At 34.3% G+C, this 24,274-nt stretch overlaps 1 pseudogene; it reads left to right on the top strand.

The window, feature by feature from the left end:
• The first annotated feature begins 4,833 nt into the window (after positions 1–4,833).
• Positions 4,834–9,487, top strand: LOC130591118 (uncharacterized; annotated as a pseudogene).
• The last annotated feature ends 14,787 nt before the right edge of the window (positions 9,488–24,274 follow it).

The raw sequence follows: 24,274 nt of genomic DNA, 5'->3' as shown, positions 1-24,274 counted from the left end.
CATATGTATATGTATATATATACATATCTATATATATATATATATATATATATATATATAATATACATATAATATTATATATATACATATATATTATATATATATACATATATATATATATATACATATTATATATATATATACATATATATATATATATATACATATATATATATATATATACATAATATATATATATATACATATATATATATATACATAATACTATATATATATATATTATATATATTAATATATTATATATATATATAATATATATATATATATATATATATACATATATATATATATACATATCTATATATATATGTACATATCTATATATATATATATACATATCTATATATATATATATATACATATCTATATATATATATACATATCTATATATATATATATACATATCTATATATATATATATACATATACATATCTATATATATATATATACATATCTATATATATATATATACATATCTATATATATATATATACATATATATATATATTTATCTCTGTGTGTGTGTGTGTGTGTGTGTGTGTGTGTGTGTGTGTGTGTGTGCACGCGCGCCAATATAAAATAAGGAAAATTAGCCAAATCTTCGATAAATAAGGAAAAATGATTGATTCTCACGGTCCTCATCATAAGCGTGGTTCTCACGAAGTATATGTATATGTATATATATACACATATATATGTGTGTATGTACATATACATATACATATACATATACATATACATATACATATACATATACATATACATATACATATACATATACATATACATATACATATACATATACATATACATATACATATACATATACATATACATATACATATACATATACATATACATATACATATACATATACATATACATATACATATAATTGACAATCTATACTATTATTAGAACGTGTGAAGAACGTTAGATGTCCGTCACGTGCCACCAAACTATATATGCTGACATGACGTCGTGTATTATATTGCATCACACAACAACTTGCTTTACAAAATAAAATAGTTTAATATGATATGATCAGTTCTATTTGATTCAACTTCTTTTGAGTTGTCTTATTTTATCTTTTGTTATCTGCACTTATCTTATCGTATCTTATCTTATCTGAACTTATATTATTTGAACTTATCTTATCTTATTATATCTTACCTTATATTTTGTGACATCTTCTTATCTTATCCTATCTGAACGGTTTTTTCACCAAATATCGCCGACAAATTAAAAAATTCACCATATACCCTCAATGTTCCAAAAATTCACCATATACTCTTGAGTTTTCGAAAACGTTCACCAAATGCCCTTTTTCTAACTTTCGATTCACCGTTAGCGTTATTTACGATTTTGCTATCATTAAGCCCTAACCCTAACATGTAAGCCCTAACCCACCCAAACCCTAGCCCACACAAACCCTAACCCTCTGCCAGCCCCCACCCCTCCCTCTCCCCCTCCACCCCACCCCAGCCGTAGCCCCCACCCCCTAGCCGCAACCCCTCTCCCACCCCCTCATCGTTCATCGCCGATTTCCCCCACCCCTTCTTCGTTCACCGTTGATTTCTTTGGGTTGCTCTTCGTTCACCGTCGATTTTCCCCACCCCCTCTTCGTTCACTGTCGATTCCCCCCACCCCCTCTTCATTCATCGTTGATTCCCCCCACAATTGCCTTTCCTTTCATCACCGATTTCCCAGCTGTGTTTCTTTGGGTATCTTTGGGCTATGTTTTTCCGACGAAATCAAGGGAGTAGGTGGGGGTGAGGGTTGCGATAGTGGAGGGGAGGGGGAGGGGTGCTGCAGCGGTGGGGGAGAGGAGGGGTGGGGGCTGGGGGTTGGAGGGGAAGGGGTGGGGCTGCCATGGGGTTATGGTTAGAAGTGGTGTTAGGGTTAGGGTAAGGGTTTAAGGTTAGGGTAAGGATTTAGGTTTAGGTTTAGGATTAGGGTTAGGGTTAGATTATGATTAATAATGGCAAAAAGGTAAATAAAGCTAACAGTGGGTTAAAAAGGCATTTGGTGAACGTTTTTGAAAACTCAAGGGTATAAGGTGAATTTTTGGAACATTGAAGGTATATGGTGAATTTTTTAATTTGTCGGAGGTATTTGGTGGAAAAACTGTTTATCTTTTCTGAACTTATTTTATAGTCAGTTATAGGAATAATTGTCAATAATATGTTAATCTTTGTCCCGTCCCCTAAAAATAAGTCATCTTTTGATTATTTCCTGAATAAGTCTATCTTTAGTACTTATCAATTCTAAACAAGTTAAATTACAAATAATCTGAATCAATTTTTTTTTGTTTTCTTTCTCATTCCTTTGGAGGGTTACACATATCATATTTAAGCGGTTAAATAAGTTAATAACATGCAATGACTTGTTTAAAACAAATTGGTATTAAAGGTTGACTTATTCTAGGATAATCAAAAGGTTGACTTGTTTTTAGCGTATGGCTTAAAGGTTGACTTATTCTTGACAACTTTTCCTTAATTGTATTGTCTAATGTAGTTAATCATATTATTTGACTTATTTTTATTTTATCTAATCTTATCTTATCTTATCTAATTTTATCTTGTCTTATCTTATTGTATCTTACCTGAACTTATCTTATCTTATTCTATATTATCTTATCATATCTTATCTGAAGTTATCTTATCGAAACTTATTTTTTTCAAAAATAAGATAAAATAAATTGAACAGTTAAGAGTATTAGTTAACAATGTCACCATTAATTCTACCATGCACTAAAAACACAAGTCTTGATTTGTAAACCCCAAATTTATCAAGTGCTTCATTTAACGTTATACTATACATCAAAGCAACATATAATAATAATAATAATAATAATAATAATAATAATAATAATAATAATAATAATAATAATAATAATAATAATAATAATAATAATAATAATAATAATAATAATAATGATAATGATAATGATAATGATAATGAGATAATAAAATATAATAATAATAATAATAATAATAATAATAATAATAATAATAATAATAATAACAATAATAATAATAATAATTTCGGAAAATTGACATGTTGCTTTCAATTAAAAAAAACAAGAATCTTGTTTAATTCATTAATTTGTGGGAAGATACTGAGCTTTTGTGTCTGGAAAATGGTTCAGGAGGAATCTCTGAAGTCGATGACAATTTATATTTATATAGTAATCCTTGATCATAATTTTCGGTATGAATAGTACGCCCAACAAGAAACTTGTGATTGATGGTAAAACATCAATTCTTTGGTTGAGACTTAATTCTATCTTTATAGATTTCCCGAGATATTTTCTTACGAAACTTTATTATAGCATCTATAACTGCTCCCAGTTTAGGTGGAGAGCCTAGAAAATAGACATCCACGGGAATTAGTTTATCGACCCCTCGAACAGTACTATAAGAATCGGTACTGAACGTCCCTTTGTAATTGTACATGCTCCTATAGCAATAACATATTTTGGTTCAGGCATTTGCTCATATAATCGCACTAAAGAAGGGGCCATTTCACTTTCATTGTTATAGTACTGGCGGTTAATTAGGTTCGCTTATCAAGGGCTCGAACTTGGTACCAGTCCATAACGATCAAATTAAAGTCGACTCGCAGACCTATTATTGAAGCAAATTCGATGAAGCAATAACTAGTACCGTAGAGAATGGGCCATAAACTGGAGAGTCTTGATCAATTTGAAAGATCATTTAATGTAGTTGAAATAACTGAATTTTGGCTATCTGATCAAGTACTGGAAATTTGATGGAATTCATAATTGTTTCAATCGTATTTTTTTTTCCTTTTTTCTTTTTATTGTCGGAATATCTGGGAATTAAGACCATTCCAGTGCTCCTTTTCGCCAGGCATAAACTAAACCAACAATTAGGATAAGCACGAAAATTAAAGCTTCTATAAATACGGATACACCCGATATATCAAAACTCATTACCCATGGATAAAGAAAAACCGTTTCAACATCAAAGACAAAAAAAACAAAAGCAAACATATAATAAAGGATTCAAAATTATAAGCAAGCATCCCTCATAGGTTCCATACCCGATTCGTAACTAGAAAGTTTTTCCCTCCTTAAAGGAGAATAAGAACTCCATTATACATCATCCATGGTAGACACCAACACCAACAACAACTATAGCAGCAACAGCAACAACAACAACAACAACAACAACAACAACAACAACAACAACAACAACAACAACAACAACATCAACAGGTTCATCAATATCACCACCCCCATCACCACCACCACCAACAAGAAGAAGAAGAAGAAGAACAACAACAACAACAACAACCACCACCACGACCACCACCACGACCACCACCACCACCAACAAGAAGAAGAAGAACGACAACAACAACAACCACCACCACCACCACCACGACAACAACAATAACAACAACATCAGTAACAACAGCAGCAGGAACACCACCACCACCACCACCAACAAAAACAACAACATTAGCAACAACAACAACAAAAGTAGCAACAATAGCAGCATCAACAGCAAAAACAACAGCACCTACAACAGTAGCAGCAACAACAACAGCAGCAAAACAACAACAACACCAACAACAACCACAACCGCAACAGCACCAACAACAACATCAGCAACAAAAACAACAACAACAATAACAAAAACAGTAGCAACAAAAATAGAAGCAAAAATATACAACAACAACAATAACAACTACAACAACAACAACAGTACCAACAGTCACAACAATAACAGCAACAACAACAACAACACCAGCAGCAACAATAACAACACCAGCAGCAACAATAACAACACCAGCAGCAACAACAGCGACAACAACAACAGCAGCAAAAACAACAAAAACAACAACAACAACAACAATAACATCATCAACAACAACAGCAACACCATCATCAACAACAACAACAACAGCAACAACAACAATTACAACAATATCAACAACACAAAACCAACAACAACAACAACAAAAAGAATAACAAGAACAGCAACAACAACAATAAAAACAACAGTAACAACAACAACAACAATTACATCAACAATAGGAGCCGCAACAACAACAACAACAACAATAACAACAACAACAACCAAAACAACAACAACAAAAAAACATCATTAAAATCAACAACAACAACAAGAACAACAACAACAACAATAAGAACAACAACAAGAACAAAAAACAAAATCAAAAATAACATCAAGAAAAACAGCAACAACAATAGCAACATCAACAATAGCAACAACAACATCAGTAACACTAGCAACAACATCAACAACAACAACAATAACAGCAGCAACTGCTGCAACATCAACATCAACACCAATACCACCACCAACAACAACAGCTACATCTATAGCTACATCTACATTTACAACAACAACAGCAGCACCACCATCACCACCACCACCAACAACAACAACAACAGCAACAACAACATCAATAGCTACAACAACACCACCACCACTAACAACAACAACAACAACAACAACCTCAACGACAACAACAACAACAAAAACAACAACAACAACAACAACAACAACAAAAACAGCAGCAATAACAACAACAGTGACAACAACAACTACAACAGCAACAATAACAACAACAATAGTATTAATATTATTAATAATCATTTCAGTTTAGTTGCAATCAGTTTAGTTCAATTGTTGTATGTAGAAGAGAATAGGCCTAAGTTACAAAAGTATACAAGTTTGTTAAGAATGACTCTCTCCGTCCCAAATTATAGCTCTCGTTTCATATTTCATGGTCAAACTTTAAAACTTTTACCAATATTCTTATTGATATATATATATATATAATATATATTATATATATATATATATATATAATATATATATATATATATATATATATATATATATATATATATATATATATATATATATATATATGTCATCTTGTTAGATTATTCTCAATATGTAGTTTTATAATCAACTTTTTTATAATTTTTATTAATACGGAAATACAGATATTGATGGTCAAAGTTATGTATTGGGACTTTTAAAAAAAATGAGAATTATATTTTGGGACGGGGGTACTATCCCATCTAAGGCATTTCCCAGATCCAAATAATAGTTATAATACTTGAAAGCAAAGAAAGTATTTGCAAAATATAAGCTTTAGTAAAATCTTATAATTTCCAATCAATTCATTCAATATTTCCTTTTCTAGAGGCCAATTTCTCACAATTGAATTATGTTTCTTTTTGTTTCTTCTCTCGAATAAGAATGAACTTTGGAAATGACACATACTCCTCTCATCCTAAAGTGTTTTAAGCCAATCTCTTGGTCTTAGAACATAGTAGTACTATATTTTTTTCGTGGCATACTTTTTTTCCATCGCGTATTAAGGTTATCATTTGCTCCTTGAATAGAATTTAAGGTACTATACAAAATTAACCATTAATTTGGATATAAATTAATAAAATTGCTTTATGGCGGTAAGGTTTTACTTACCATCACCCGTTTCTCCTAAGGACTCTAACTTTCAAATATGGCTTGTTATACCCGCAAAAGGTGCTAAGAGCCATTCATATTACAAAAAAAATTAATGAAAGTTATAAAAAGTTCATATTAAAACTAACTAAGCAACACATGGAGTAAGGTTTAGCCTCATGACTTCAAGATCATGGGATTAAATCTCCTAAGGAATCTTCGGGGGTGATAATTCCCTTACCATTCCCTTCCCTTCCAAGGAGTATGACTTGTAAACCTGATTGGTTATTATACTTGCGAAATGTATCATTTCAGTAGGATATTTCATCTTTACTAAAAAAAATTAATCAAAATATCAAAATATTTATATTTAAATATACACATCACGATGAATCTAACAATTAGCTTCGTCTATATTGTTTTTGTATGTATTGATCAAATTAATGAGGTATAATTTCGAAGAAAATGAAAATTTTACTTTGAGAGAGAGGGAATACTACTTTAGCTTAACTTTATTTGTCAACCATCTTTAATAGAAAAAATTGACAAGAACAATCTTAACTTTGGGCTTTCAACCAATAACAATCGCAACTTTTGATTAATCCTCAACAATTCCGACTTTGGGGTATGTTATACAAAAATGAATCGGATTCACCAATAACCAGTCAAATATTTTTAAAAACTTGTTTTTTTTGAAGGGGATTTCAAGGACGGGAGAAAGAGTGGCAAAGTAGGGGTTTTGAGGGTTGAGGAGGGGGTTTCGGGGGCAGGGGAGGGGGTGGCAGTGCAAGGTAGGGGGTTTCGAGGGCAAGGGAGGCGGTGGCAAGATAAGACAGGAGGTTTCAAGAGCGGGAGAGGGGTTTTGGGGGTATAGAAGGTGGTGGTAGGGTAGGGGAGGAGGTTTCAGGGGTGGGGGAGGAAGTGGGTGTGCAAGGGAGGGTGGTGGCTACGGGTGGCATAAGTGGTGGAGGTTTGTGGTTTAGAACGTTTTACCTGTTATAATAGGTCATTAACCTTCTAGGACCATTTTATTAAATCATACACCATAATTGGTACCGTCGAGGATTAATCAAAAGTTCGGAATGATATTAGTGGAATTCTTATATTTAGGACTATTCTTGTCAATATTTCCTCCTTAATATTATAATATATACTATACATGATGTTATATCTATTTTTGGTAACATATTTCATCTGGTCCTTTTTGTTATTCTTTATTTAAATCATATGGTCTTATAAACTTTGACCTTTAATAATTAGTAATGGAAATAATTCGCATTATAAAATGATCATTGACCCATTTGTTTGCAGAATTATTATGACACTAATGTTAATATGTTATGACATGAATTCTTTTGTCGCTAGTTGTTGTCAACAGGTTATGTCGAGATCATATGTCACCAGTATACAATTAGCGGAGAATGGAGATATGTTTCCAATTCAGCATGATTATTGTTAACACGAGGAGGATGTTCGTAGGTGGTTCGACAATATTAGGAGGCACTCTCCCATTATCTAACCACCTGGAGAGGAAGTAGAGGATCCTAGCTAAATCCAAATATCAAGGCGTGAAGGCAGCTAAGGATCCTCTTGGAATTTAGCTATCAAGGGAAGAGGATTATTAAAGGAAGGACACAAAGCATTCACAACCAAACCATTCAATATTCTCTATGTTATTTTCAATAATTAGAAAGCTCATTCAATTGTAATTAGAATAAATGTTCTTTCATTTAATCTGGCATTATAAATTGGTTAATTAGTGTACTTGGCAACGAATATCGCTTAGTGGATTAGTAGACTATTTGTCACGCGCGATTTTTACCCACCTTCTATGGGGTTTTCCGCTTCACTATCTCTTGTATCTCTTCTATTTTCTTGCTCTTATTTACTTACAAATTATGCATCATTAACATCATGCATTAGTTTAGTCGATCCTGTCCTAAGTCATTTGACGTTATAAGGCAAATATTGGTATAAACAATTTGGATCCTACCCTAAGGAAATGACTAAATTCCTTCGGATCTCAAACACTATTCAATAAAGGTGTCATTTGGTTTCGAAGTTGCTAAACAATTTTATCCTGAGGAAATGAAATTTACCCTTGATAAGTTGAACTCTGAAGAAGCTACTATCTGGCAAGAGAATGAGTGTCTCAGTTAACAGAAAGATGGAATGGCAAAAAATATCTGTGACATCACATCACTTTATGTGCCTTGCTGGTGACACGGATCCTAAAGAGGCTCAAGGTTCCTACTATGACGGGAATACTGATCTTCATGAGCATGTTGCCAAATAAAAGTATGATATGTGGTCTATCTTTATTCCTTGAAATCAGAGGGAAATATGCCTGTGTAAAAGCTTTGGTTTAACCTTGAGAGGACCAACACTCAATTGCTCATCAACCTCATACCGTCGACAGTAACATCATTCACCAACTTCATTAACCAGTGCTAGCAACATTCGCCAATAGTCGTAAACTCGAGAAGAAAATTACCGGCCTATATAGAGTCGTTTAAAACTCAAATGAAACTATTCGCAAATATTTTAACAAGTTTAACTATGAAATGATAGGTATCAAAGACTGCGACGTGCATATGGTAATAGAAGCCTCCAAAAAAGGTAGCAAGACGACGTTGACCTCTACAAGAAGCTCACCAAATACTCATGCGCTACTTTTAAAGATGTCACATCCAGAGCTATGGTGCTTATGAGGCTCGAGGATGATCTCATCGCTAGAGGGAAACTCCCTACTAACAACAATAACAAAAATAAGAGACCCTTCACTCCTTGACGGTAAAATAATAATTGGGGATTAAAACCTTTTAGTCCCTCAAATCTGGTACAAAATGTTGATAATGTGCAGGGACTAGAGTATGATGATTGGAAGAGCAATCCTAACATGCCACCAATGATCGAGGAATATGGATTCAATGTCGACATAGGAGGCATCGTCAACGCTCTTAGTAACCTTGGACCTCCAGTGAACTAGCCACAAAAGAGTGATAAACATATATCACAAAAGACCAGACAAGTTGGTGTGACTTCCATCAATATCACATACATCAGAATGATGAATATTTTGCCTTAAGAAAGGAACTCGTCAATGTCTTAAAATAAGGGCATCTAAAGGGTTCCTTACCCAAAAAGGAAAAGAAGACGTTAATAAAGACAGAAAAAAGCAGCAACCTCTTAGACCGTCATCCCATGTTAGGGAAATCAATGTCATTTATGGTGGTTCAGATATTTGTGGATTAACATATTCTACAACAAAGAGAATAGTGCGGGAAAGCACGTCCAATAATGCTGTCCTCATAGAGGCTCGTCCAAAACGATGCAAAGAGTTAAAAAACACGACAACAACTTTTGCTGACAACGACTTTGGAGACTATTTTTGAAGAAAAGCCCACAAAGGCCTAGTGATCTCATTGACTATCACCAACAATTTAATAAAAAGGGACCTGATCGACAACAAAAGCTCCGCAAATGTCCTATTCAAAAATGCCTTAGAAGATATGGGACTCAACGACGAGAGCATATTTAGAAGGTCGACAATTCTCGTCCATTGAGTGACGACACATTGTACACCATTGGAGAAATCAAGCAGCCAACATTCATTTTTGGAGTGAATATGTCGACGGAATTCAACATCGTCGATTTCTTGTCTGCGTGTAAAATCATCATTGACAACCATGGATCCATGCCATGTGAGTTGTACCCCCGACGTATCACTAGACGATCAAGTTTCCGACGAAATGTGGAGTCCAGGAGATCAAGAGTGAACAGGAGGTAGCCAAAGAATGTTATAAAACAACGTTGAAACCATCCAAATTAGGGGCATAGCAACTGCAGTACGACCTAACTCCAGATGATATAGATGGTCATCAAATAGATGAAGTGGTGTCAGACCCAACCAAGGCCTCACAAATAGTGAGGATCGGATCATCAGCGGCTGACAACATTAGAAACAAGTAATAGAAGTACTTAAGTTAAATGTTGACTGCTTTGCTTGGTCCGATGATGACATGATTGGTATAGATCCACATATTGTTTCATATAAGCTAGATGCGGACTCAAGTCACAAACCAGTCAAGCAAAAGCAAAGAAAGTTCGTGCTAGAGAGAAACCAAATAACAAACGACAAAGTCAACAAATTATTAGCGACATGCAAAATAAGAGAAGTCAAGTATCTCGACTGGCTCGCCAAAGTCGCCATCATCAGTAAGAAAAATGATAAGTGGAGAGACTGCATGGACTTCACTAACTTAAAAAGAGCCTGTCCAAAAGATTTATATCCATTACCACACATTGATGCCATGGCCGACGCCACTACTGGACATGAATTGTTGACGTTCATGGATACCTATTCCGGCTAAAATTAAATCCTTATGCATGCATCCCGACAATCAATAAAAAGATAACATTTATGACGGCAAAGGTATATATTGTTATAAAGTTATGCCCTTTGGACTAAAGAATGTAGAATCAACATATTGAAGAATCGTGATCAACATGTTCAAGAACCACCTAGGCAACACCATGTAAGCCTACATCGGCGACATGCTTCTCAAGTCGAAACTATGCGGATCTGATATAAAACTAAACCCAACTAAATGTTCATTTGGGTGAGTCTATAGTTAAGTTCCTCGATTACATAGTAACATATAGAGGAATCGAAGCCAGTCCTAACCAGGTAGGAGCTATCACTAGAATTCAGTCACCAAAGGACATTAAAAAAGTTTTAAAAAACTGATAAGAAGAGTGGTGGCACTAAATCGCTTTACTTCACGTCTGCAGACAAATGTCATCTATCTTACAACGTCCTAACACGGAACAAAGGTTTCGACTAGACGGACGAGCATGATAAAGCGTTGCAAAGTTTGAAACAGTACCTCATGTCACCATCCTCCTGTCAAAACCTAAGGAAGGTGAAATGTTACAGCTATATCTAACTGTCGGTGATGTCGCATATGCCAGAATTAGCTCGGAGAAGCCCAAGGGAAACCGATTTGACAAGATAGAAAGAAGGAGAGAGAGAGAAATTGGAGGTTTGAGAAGCAAAAGTAAGATAATTATGCATGCATGAGGTACATATACCTTGATAATACCCATCAACAGTGGGACAATCGACAATTTTATCTTTGTAATTTTTCACTTATCTTATCATTTGCAAGAAATTTAATACCCTTACCTTGGGAAGCGTTTTTGATAAATGTTACAGAACTGTTAAATTATTATTTTAATTTCGATGTTTGGGGGCTATTGTTATGACATGATAATTTTTTGTTGCTAGTTCTTGTCTATAGGTTATGTCGAGATCATATGTCACTAGTATAAAAATATTATAAGAGCGGAGGATGGAGATATGTTTCCAATCAAGCATGTTTATTGTTATTAAAGGGGGCATGTTTTAGGTGGTTCCACAATATTAGGAGGTACTCTCCCATTATTTAACCAGCTAGAGAAAAGGAGTAGATTATCCTAACTAAATCCGAAAATCAAGAAGAATCCCATTTGAAATTAGCTAGGAAAGGAAAAGGATTATCTAAGGAAGGAGAAAGAAATTCACAAGCAAACCATTTAATATTGTCTAGGTTATTTTTCATAATTAGAAATTAAGCTCATCTAATTGTAATTAGAATAACAATTCTTTCATTTAATCTTCCACTACAAATTGATGATTGTACTTGGTGAAGAATATTACTTATTGGATTGTTGGAATCATTGCCACCCGTAGATTTCACCCACCTTTATTAGGGTTTTCCACGTCATTATCTCTTGTATCCCTTCTGTTTTCTTGCTTTTATTTACTTGCATATTCATTTGCATCATCATCATCCATTAGTGTGTACTGTTCCCGTCCCAAGTCAATGAATGTCGTCAGACTAAAATTGGCACAAACAACTAATATTCTATTATTCACTATCATACTTCATCCATTCATCAAAAGTTGCACTATTTGCATAGTGTTTACTATTCACATCCTACACTTTTATTATCTTTGGTGATTTATATTTTAGGAAAAACATATTCATATGGGATCTTGTTAGATTCGTTTCAATGTATATTTTTTAATATTAACTTTTTATAATTTTAACTCATTAATAATTAAAGATATTAACGTTTGGAACCTTCCATTGCAAGTGTAAAAATATGAAATTGTGCAAATATTTGTACACGGAGGAAGTATATTAAAGAAAGATTATAATGAGTGTTTGTTCTTGGAGACTATAGAAAGCAAAGTGAATAAATAAAAGGGAGAGATCGACTTATATTTAATCGGATTAAAATAATGTGAAAACTACTTTTGAAGAAAGGGACTACATTAATAAGTTATTTTTTTGATGAATTTATGTGATGTAGCACACAGGAGATCGATGCAAGAGCAAACTCCACCAAGAATTGATGGGTGGACTGTGGAGTGTGAAGAAGTTTAAACGGTACATGTTGATGAAGTTTAAAGTTGATGACGGTTTTGAGTTTTGCAAATAATCACTTTTGACTTTGAATTTACACCACTAAACCAGTCTAAATGGGATGTCGTAAAGGGAGGTGCTCTGTCTGCCACTTGCTAATTTTGTGGTGTATTATGTGTTTGCCACCTGTTTTCTTTACTGTCTTTGCTTCTATGCTCTTTTTGCATGGAAAATCAAAACTTACTTTTAATGGCTTCAATGTAAACATTTCCAACCATATGCCTGTGTTTGCGTAGTTGATTTAGCATGTTTGTAGATGGTAATAAAAGATAAAATAGTTTGGGTGGCAACTAAGAGAGAAAGGCTTGGTAATCAACTGTTTGAGTCCAAAAAAGACTCAAACACCAAAAAAAAAAACATAATGGTACCATTATAACCTGACATTGGTATTAAATTGTTATCAGGACTGGTACCAAGGTATCAATATTTTCGGAGAATGGTACCATTATAACCTAGCATTGGTACCAAGCAAATCCTTGTCACACGCGCGTGAAATTTTCCAACGCATAAAATGACCAAATTACCCCCGTTTGAGTCCCCTAAGAGACTCAAACGGTTGGACGCCAAGACAAGCTCGCAGCTACGACCATGTCTAGAATGAGTAATTATATAAGGCTCTTAAAATATAAATTATTTGTTCTACTCCCTCTGTTTCAAAATATAAGGTATTTACGCTTTACGAAAATTTGCTTTGACGACAAATATCTCTCAAGTACGATAAGTAAAAATTATAAAAATTATACCGTTGGATTTGTCTTGAAAAATACTATAATACTATTTTTTTTAAAAAAATTTCTATCAACATAAATTGAGAGTAGTTAACGGTCAAAGTTCGACCTCGAACATCGTGCGTGCCTTATATTGTGAAACGGAGGGAGTATTAGTTATCTGTTTAAAGTAAAAAAAAAACTAAATCTAATTACGGATTGTTTCTTTTTAATTTATTGAGTGTATGTATTGAATGCATATTCAAAGAGCTTAATTTCTATCTATTGTTTTGCTTCGTGTTTTCCTATTTTCCGAAAAAAAAACTCATTAACGATTCCTTGGTCTCTTCCTATTTAACAAAGATTCTCAATTTTTATAATTTAATTTAGCACATGGTCCCTATATTGTGCGAGATGACATAATTTTTTTTTTGTAGAACCATTTAATATCATTATTTAAAGTGATGAACTGATGATAAATATACACAAAAAAGTTACAAAGAAAAATAATTTTTTTGTGGACAAATTAATTTCCATCCACTTCAGCAGACTTCTATTATATGGTCATAAATTTATTATCAGTGCAACTATTTACTGTAATCTACCAAAAAATTCATACCGTGATAGTTCTATTATATGCCTTATGTGAGGCTTATGGAGTTGAAAGATACCCAAAATACCATTAGATGTGCTGGGAGTTGACTAAAACACAACCCTCAAAAGTGCAATTATGTGGTTGTGACTCGTCACTTGCTTGTGCCAGTGAGTCTCCTCACCACATGCCACAATGATGTTTTAGGCCAACCCTTTGTTTTCCTTATTTAGGTACAAACTGACTTGCGTGTAACCGGTTCATGTAAACATTAGTGTGCACCACGCCAAAAACACATATTATTTATGAACAATTCACTATATCATTTAAAAACTACTAATATCAATAAGAACATATATCATGTAGAAACTGCATTTGTAATACCACATCCTTCTGCAACTAACATACTTAACAAATACTACTTTGAATTGACTAAAAGACGTCAACAGAATTAACGTCAGGACGGATATGCTACTCTAACACAATATAAAAAAACTCAAACTTAGGCTTTCATATCTTCCAAAAGAAAACAACACAAAGTATAAAGGTTTTTAACAAGTAAAGAAATATCCAAAAAAAACCATAGTCAACTGCACTTATTCAACCAAGAGACATCATTAAAAGTTATATTAAGTGCCCATAATCAAATCCGAGTTTGAGCCGAGCCTGAAAACGTGTTCGAGCCTAGTCGAGCTCACCAGCAGAGCTCGAGTAGCAAAAATTAATCACGAGCTCGAGTCGAGCTTGGCTCCCCCACACTCGTCGAGTCGAGCCTATGAAAAGTTAAACGAGTTCGAGGCGAGTCCAGTGCAATTCGGGCTCGACTCGTTCGATAAGCACCCCTAGTACTGACGACCCAAAATTGACTTTCGTCCGTAAATGGGACTCATAGTCATAGCATCCTAAGAGTCGTGAACTCGTGATAAACCATGTAAGTCTCCAAAAATTGAAATAAGTCTAAATGTCAAGTCCTAGCATTACATAAGATTACCTATTAACTTCATAAAACTAATCACTAGTAGAATAAAATGCTAATTGCAGCGGTCATTAAGTGGCATATTGCGGTGGTGTTCGCCGCGTAGTTCCTACCCAAAATCGTAGCAATGGGTAGTGTCAATAATAATAATAAAAAATTTATAAGCAACCTATTGCTCTTGTTGCTTGTAAAAACAGCATCAATGTAACAGCCCGCTCTTCCGAGCTGCTAGCGAAACACACTTAATAACCATAAACAACAATTAACTCTTAATTAATAAAATCGCAGCGGAAAAATATCCTCAAATACACCAATAATTGAACTAAAATTCCCAAAATATATATACAACGAATAATAAAAACCAACTATCTAGAATACAAACTTAATCCTTAAGCCACGACGACATCTTAATCTTGCTTCACTTCCATTCTCGAGCTCTTGATACCAAACCTGCAAATTCAGGGAGAAATACAAAACAACACAATTCCAAAATGAGTGGAAAACTCGTAACCTTTACTTCAGCCCGTTATAGACATTTTATTTCTCAAATCATTTTCATCTCATTACAACGCTGGCATAGCTCACTCTCTTAAACAAATCAGTGGCAAGTACAAGCTTTGGACAAAGGACAAACACTGCCTCCAAGGTTCGTTATGGAGCCCAGCAATACTACCCCCAAGGTTCGTTATGGAGCGTAGCCGACCATATCAGGTCAAAAGAAGTAACCATCCTCCACTCATACCTTGCCCACTTTCTATTTTCAGTTCATAAACTAAGCCAGCAAAACATTTGCGTATTCATAATCAAACAATGACATTTCATCATCACATTCATATCTATGGCCATAGTACGAAGTTATTTACGAAAACATAACAAAGAGATTCACACACATGGGCATAAGTAATACATTTTACTGAACATAAAAGTTACCTCATACGCGATCCGATTCCAACAACACCTTCAATAATCTTCATCTCCAAATGAGTCTGAAACTCCATAATCATCACTCCATTATAACCTCACAATAATAACAATAATCAATAGGATCCTCACTAAATAAGAACTAATTTAAACTAGATCTCCCAATTAGAAGCTAATTAATTTTATACTAGGAAGCCAAACCATACCCAATTCCAATACAGAAATTATCTACCTTAATCTTCTCTTAATTCTCACTTCGTAACTATAACTCTAAACCATGGAACTGAGTCAACCAAACTTAATTAGCAAACTTAATCACACAAATAAGAAATTATAAAACATTCCTCCTTTTGAGAATAACGATAGTTAGTAATATTAACAGTAACACAACACACTACAACACTTCAATAACCCACTAATAGTAAACCACCGCTACAACGACACAACAACCACCATTAAAATATCAACAACGCACAACCACGCCAACAACCAGCCTAGCAACACCAACCACCATAACAACACCGAACTAACTAATAGAGCAACCACAACAATAATAACGCAGCAACAACAACTTCACCACTAACAATAACACAAACACCAACATCGACACCATGCATCAATACCACAACAATAACAACAGCAACTTAGGCTAAACAAAACTGGAAATCAGAATTTAAAGAGGAAAATAAAGAGGTTGATATACCTCTGCTAACTAGGAGCAGCGAAGAACAGGGCATAGAAGGGGGGTTCGAGTCTTCGACGGCGACTGAGCACCGTCAACCACAACAACAGCGGCAGCAGCGACTGAACACAACCGCCGGTAGAAGAGAGGAATGATGACGACAGACGACGAATCTCCGGCGAGACAAGCAGCAGCACAACACAACGCATCAAAGCAATAGAGGAGAGAGAAAAATAGGACAGCAGCAAAAACATCATCGACAGCAACGACGCGAACGGAGAGAAAGGAGAATTCCGGCGAGCAATAACTGAAGACGACAGCACCGCCGGCCTGTGGCCACCGGCACCGACGCGCGAGAAGAGAGAGAGAAGAGGAGTAACTGGGTTTTGGTTTTGGGGTTTTGGGAGTAGAAGACACGGTAGAGAGAGGAGGGGTTTAAGGGATTTGGGTTTACCAATTTTTGACCGACAATAGGGGGGGTTTGAGTTTATCTTCCAAAAATAACCAACTATGATAAATGAAATGGAAAATCGACTTTGGCTTTAAATTCTGGCAAATACCACTCAATTAATTTCACACAAAAATATTACATAATAATAATAGTCTCACAAAATTTAATTAATAAATATATTATAACACATGTCATACTCCAACTCAGAAATAATTAAGTATCCGAAACATAATTAACTTAATAATTATAATTAGTTTTTAAATAAACGCTCTTAAAAAAAACAGGGCTATTACAATCAATAGGTGAGCCTATTGCTGTTATTTTTACCAAACAATAGCAACAATAAGTTGCTTTTTTTAAAAAAAAACAATATTCATATATTTCTAATGTCATATACCTTACCCAAGCAACATTATAGGATTCATTGCTGCATCGACTTGAATTAAGATCCGAGTAACATATGATGAAAAATATAGCAACAAAAATGAAAATAATTAAGAAAAGACTAGACTTAGTACTAACTAAACAAATAATAATATCAAACCAAAAAAATTAGGAGATCTAAAAAGTAACAACAAAAATGAAAATAAAATGTAAAGAATCCAAAAACTAAAATACCATCAACTAACCTCAAATTTGAAAAAAAAGACAAAAAAAAAAAAAAAAAAGAACGAAAAGATTCATATTTCTTCATCGAAATTTCAGCTGATTTTGTAATTGATTCCGAACAACTTACAAAGAATTGGAACCCTAGAAATTTCGATTGAAGATGGAAATGGTGGATTGTCGGAAAAATTTGCGGAATTCAGATGAGTTATAGATAAGTTACAGAGGCGAATTATTGCTATTGATGCGGTTTCCATCCAGAACTACACCGGTTGACTTTTTATTTTTCCTTTTCTTTTGACTCAGTTTATTGTTGTGTATTGGTAAAACTGCCGCAATTAACATTTTTTCTACTAGTGAATCTACTAGAAAAACTATGAGAAGATAAGTTTCTATTTTCCATCTCTTCTTCTCTTAGCCTTTAAGTCTTCCCACCATTCTAAAGCATGTTTTCTAAAAGAAAATTTGATTAGTTGATTCAAAGCATAATCGGAAAGATCATACCATTCATAAACTTTATCAACTTGGTGAAGCCATTTCTGAAATTTGGATGGACAAAGTGAACCATCAAATTTAGGAATTAGAGTGTTTTCGTGGTTCTGGTATAAGGCACCCATGGCTTAAGAACAAGAACAATTCATAAAAAGCTTTCTCGTTGTATTAAAACAAATCGCCAGTTTTGGACCTCTTAGGAAAAACCAACCCAGATTAATAGCAAATCAACTCCGACGAGCCTCAAAATTTACCATCATAAAAATAACTTCTTGAACCCCCAAAATAACTTATCATACGTCTAAAAACTCAAAAAAATGAATCAGATATAGCCTCAAACTTTAGAGTTAAAGTTCTGGTAGTTTTGTGTTTAGGGCTTTGTGTTTAGGCTTAAGGAATTAGTTTAGGAGGTGTTTAAGATGCTCTCAACCAACCTATAGCTCTGATACCGAATGATACATATTGATTAAGCACATGAGAGCATTCGAAATGAAAAAGAACAAAGGATAGAATAATTGTATCAAACCGGTTCGAATGAACGAACAACCACCACTTCCACAACCCAAATAACCACCAAACAAAGGTAATAACAAGGTGAAATGACTTATTATTCAACCTACTTTGAACTTTAGCTCTCAATTCAATGAAAAACGAGCATACAATCAAAGATTTAGAAGATACACAAAACATTCCCGGTTTTGGGCAGAAAACACAACTGTTTTCTAAAAGAGATAACTCTCTCAATTTTCATTCAACAAGGCTTAAATTTTACAAACAAGCTGCTAACAATTTATAGTAGAATATGTCAAAATTTCTTAGCCAGTAAATATCTACAAATACTATTAAAGTAAGCTAAAAGTTGGAAGAGATGATGAACCCGGTTTTAGGACCTTTGTCCATCTTTCTGCCCATATCTCATGATTAGCTTATCCAATGGCCAGGATACCAGTTGGAGGTTTCCTACACTTGAAGAGCTTTCCATCCACAGGTCACACGTCCCAAGATGATGACAGAAAGTGGCTTTCCAAAGCAGAACAAGTAGCAGCAGTTCCAGCGCCAAAAATGACGTGAAACAAAACACTTGAATAAGGAGCTTTCCTTCCTTGCTAGGAAATGGTGTAATTGGACCCTTGGCTGGATACACCTATGTAAGCATGCATAAGCTCCTTGATTAACCTTCTTGCTTCATTACATCATAAAAAAACTTTCTCTTTGTCAAGATGATCCAATCTCCTCTACTTCCTTCATGGGCAGTTGCTAGCTTAGGCTCCATTACTGGTTTAAGCATATAATTAAACTATCTAAGCTAATTCAAAACAAGTTTAGTACTAATAAGCTACTTAAAGATAATTATACAACTCTTAAACAAGATTATTGCTAATTAATTCCTATTAACTCTCTTAATCTTGCTTAGTAAAAAAAAAAAAAGAACTTTAGCTTCAGATACAAGTTCCCTTGTTCCTAAGCTTAGGTCGTGCTTGTTCTTGCTCATTACCACTTGGATTAGAGCAAATTAAGCCCTTGAAAAGCTTTTTATTCTCAAAACTAACCATAACCAATAATTAAATAAACTTATTAAAAACTTTGGATTGGTTAGCTTAGAGCAACTAGATGCGTATGCATCATACTCCCCTTCTTGAAAGAAGATTCGTCCCCGAATCTTGTAAGTGCTTTTTGGACATCGAAAGCTTGAACTTTCACCAACAATCTCCTCTTCTTGTCTACTTTCATCTTCAATATATTCTTCAACTTCAAAAGTGTTGATTAACCAACTTGGAAGGGGTTCAAAAATTGTATCAAAGTTTTTAACTTTCCTTGGTAAACCTGCAAAACAAGAATTTTCAGATACTATTATAGGAACTTCGAAATCTTCTTCCGATTCTTGATCTTCACTTTTGAGTTGTTGTGCTGCTACTAATTCCACTATCATTGTGGCTTCCTTCGCTTCAGAAGAGACCACTTCCTCCTTTCCTTCCACTATGAATTCGGCCTCCATAATTGTTTCTTTATTGGGGATAATTTCTTTGGTAACTTCAAATTCAATGTCTCCAAAAGGTTGTTGAAGTTGATGGAGATCTTCTTTCATTGCTTGAAGTTGACAAATACACTTTTGAAGTTGTTGAGCACAAAGATCGAGTTTTTCTCTTTCACATGAATTACATATACAACCCATTTGATAAGAACATGACAAAAACTCCTTCTTGAGTTCGCTTCTCAACTTACTCCAAGTGCTTATTTTCTATTTTCCATCTCTTCTTCTCTTAGCCTTTAAGTCTTCCCACCATTCTAAAGCATGTTTTCTAAAAGAAAATTTGATTTGTTGATTCAAAGCATAATCGGAAAGATCATACCATTCATAAACTTTATCAACTTGGTGAAGCCATTTCTGAAATTTGGATGGACAAAGTGAACCATCAAATTTAGGAATTAGAGTGTTTTCGTGGTTCTGGTATAAGGCACCCATGGCTTAAGAACTAGAACAATTCATAAAAAGCTTTTTCGTTGTATTAAAAAAAATCGCCAGTTTTGGACCTCTTAAGAAAAACCAACCCAGATTAATAGCAAATCAACTCCGACGAGCCTCGAAATTTACCATCATAAAAATAACTTCTTGAACCCCCAAAATAACTTATCATACGTCTAAAACCTCAAAGAAATGAATCAGATATAGCCTCAAACTTTAGAGTTAAAGTTCTTGTAGTTTTGTGTTTAGGGCTTTGTGTTTAGGCTTAAGGAATTAGTTTAGGAGGTGTTGAAGATGCTCTCAACCAACCTATAGCTCTGATACCGAATGATACATATTGATTAAGCACATGAGAGCATTCGAAATGAAAAAGAACAAAGGATAGAATAATTGTATCAAACCGGTTCGAATGAACGAACAACCACCACTTCCACAACCCAAATAACCACCAAACAAAGGTAATAATAAGGTGAAACAACTTATTATTCAACCTACTTTGAAGTTTAGCTCTCAATTCAATGAAAAACGAGCATACAATCAAAGATTTAGAAGATACACAAAACATTCTCGGTTTTGGGCAGAAAACACAACTGTTTTCTAAAAGAGATAACTCTCTCAATTTTCATTCAACAAGGCTTAAATTTTACAAACAAGCTGCTAACAATTTATAGTACAATATGTCAAAATTTCGAAGCCAGCAAATATCTACAAATACTATTAAAGTAAGTTAAAAGTTGGAAGAGATGATGAACCCGGTTTTAGGACCTTTGTCCATCTTTCTGCCCATATCTCATGATTAGCTTATCCAATGGCTAGGAAACCAGTTGGAGGTTTCCTACACTTGAAGAGCTTTCCATCCACAGGTCACACGTCCCAAGATGATGACAGAAAGTGGCTTTCCAAAGTAGAACAAGTAGCAGCAGTTCCAGCGCCAAAAATGACGTGAAACAAAACACTTGAATAAGGAGCTTTCCTTCCTTGCTAGAAAATGGTGTAATTGGACCCTTGGCTGGATACACCTATGTAAGCATGCATAAGCTCCTTGCTTAACCTTCTTGCTTCATAACATCATAAAAAGAACTTTCTCTTTGTCAAGATGATCCAATCTCCTCTACTTCCTTCATGGGCAGTTGCTAGCTTAGGCTCCATTACAGGTTTAAGCATATAACTAAATTAAACTATCTAAGCTAATTCAAAACAAGTTTAGTACTAATAAGCTACTTAAAGATAATTATACAACTCTTAAACAAGATTATTGCTAATTAATTCCTATTAACTCTCTTAATCTTGCTTAGTAAAAAAAAAAAAAAGAACTTTAGCTTCAGATACAAGTTCCCTTGTTCCTAAGCTTAGGTCGTGCTTGTTCTTGCTCATTACCACTTGGATTAGAGCAAATTAAGCCCTTGAAAAGCTTTTTTATTCTCAAAACTAACCATAACCAATAATTAAATAAACTTATTAAAAACTTTGGATTGGTTAGCTTAGAGCAACTAGATGCGTATGCATCATACTCCCCTTCTTGAAAGAAGATTCGTCCTCGAATCTTGTAAGTGCTTTTTGGACATCGAAAGCTTGAACTTTCACCAACAATCTCCTCTTCTTGTCTACTTTCATCTTCAATATGTTCTTCAATTCCAAAAGTGTTGATTAACCAACTTGGAAGAGGTTCAAAAATTGTATCAAATTTTTAAGTTTCCTTGGTAAACCTGCAAAACAAGAATTTTCAGATACTATTATAGGAACTTCGAAATCTTCTTCCGATTCTTGATCTTCATTTTTGAGTTGTTGTGCTTCTACTAATTCCACTATCATTGTGGCTTCCTTCGCTTCACAAGAGACCACTTCCTCCTTTTCTTCCACTATGAATTCGGCCTCCATAATTGTTTCTTTATTGGGGATGATTTCTTTGGTAACTTCAAATTCAATGTCTCCAAAAGGTTGTTGAAGTTGATGGAGATCTTCTTTCATGGCTTGAAGTTGACAAATACACTTTTGAAGTTGTTGAGCACAAAGATCGAGTTTTTCTCTTGCACATAAATTACATAGACAACCCATTTGATAAGAACATGACAAAAACTCCTTCTTGAGTTCGCTTCTCAACTTACTCCAAGTGCTTATTTTCTATTTTCCATCTCTTCTTCTCTTAGCCTTTAAGTCTTCCCACCATTCTAAAGCATGTTTTCTAAAAGAAAATTTGATTAATTGTATCAAAGCATAATCGGAAAGATCATACCATTCATAAACTTTATCAACTTGGTGAAGCCATTTCTGAAATTTGGATGGACAAAGTGAACCATCAAATTTAGGAATTAGAGTGTTTTCGTGGTTCTGGTATAAGGCACCCATGGCTTAAGAACTAGAACAATTCATAAAAAGCTTTCTCGTTGTATTAAAAAAAATCGCCAGTTTTGGACCTCGTAAGAAAAACCAACCCAGATTAATAGCAAATCAACTCCGACGAGCCTCAAAATTTACCATCATAAAAATAACTTCTTGAACCCCCAAAATAACTTATCATACATCTAAAAACTCAAAGAAATGAATCAGATATAGCCTCAAACTTTAGAGTTAAATTTCTGGTAGTTTTGTGTTTAAGGCTTTGTGTTTAGGCTTAAGGAATTAGTTTAGGAGGTGTTTAAGATGCTCTCAACCAACCTATAGCTCTGATACCAAATGATACATATTGATTAAGCACATGAGAGCATTCGAAATGAAAAAGAACAAAGGATCGAATAATTGTATCAAATCGGTTCGAATGAACGAACAACCACCACTTCCACCACCCAAATAACGACCAAACAAAGGTAATAATAAGGTGAAACAACTTATTATTCAACTTACTTTGAAGTTTAGCTCACAATTCAATGAAAAACGAGCATACAATCAAAGATTTAGAAGATAAACAAAACCTTCCCAGTTTTGGGCAGAAAACACAACTGTTTTCTAAAAGAGATAACTCTCTCAATTTTCATTCAACAACGCTTAAATTTTACAAACAAGCTGCTAACAATTTATAGTACAATATGTCAAAATTTCGTAGCCAGCAAATATCTACAAATACTATTAAAGTAAGCTAAAAGTTGGGCAGAAAACACAACTGTTTTCTAAAATAGATAACTCTCTCAATTTCCATTCAACAAGGCTTAATTTTTACAAGCAAGCTGCTAACTATTTATAATACAATATGTCAAAATTTCGTAGCCAACAAAGATCTATAAATACTATTAAAATAAGCTAAAGGTTGGAAGAGCTGCTGAACCTGGTTTTCGGACCTTTGTCCATCGTTCTGCCCATATCTCATGATTAGCTTATCCAATGGCTAGGAAACCAGTTGGAGGGTTTCCTACACTTGAAGAGATTTCCATACATAGGTCACACGTCCCAAGATGATGACGAAAAGTGGCTTTCCAAA

Source organism: Beta vulgaris, chromosome 4 (genome assembly GCF_026745355.1).
Source record: "Beta vulgaris subsp. vulgaris cultivar EL10 chromosome 4, EL10.2, whole genome shotgun sequence".
Lineage (NCBI taxonomy): Eukaryota > Viridiplantae > Streptophyta > Magnoliopsida > Caryophyllales > Amaranthaceae > Beta > Beta vulgaris.
This window is presented reverse-complemented; position numbering and strand designations above follow the sequence as displayed.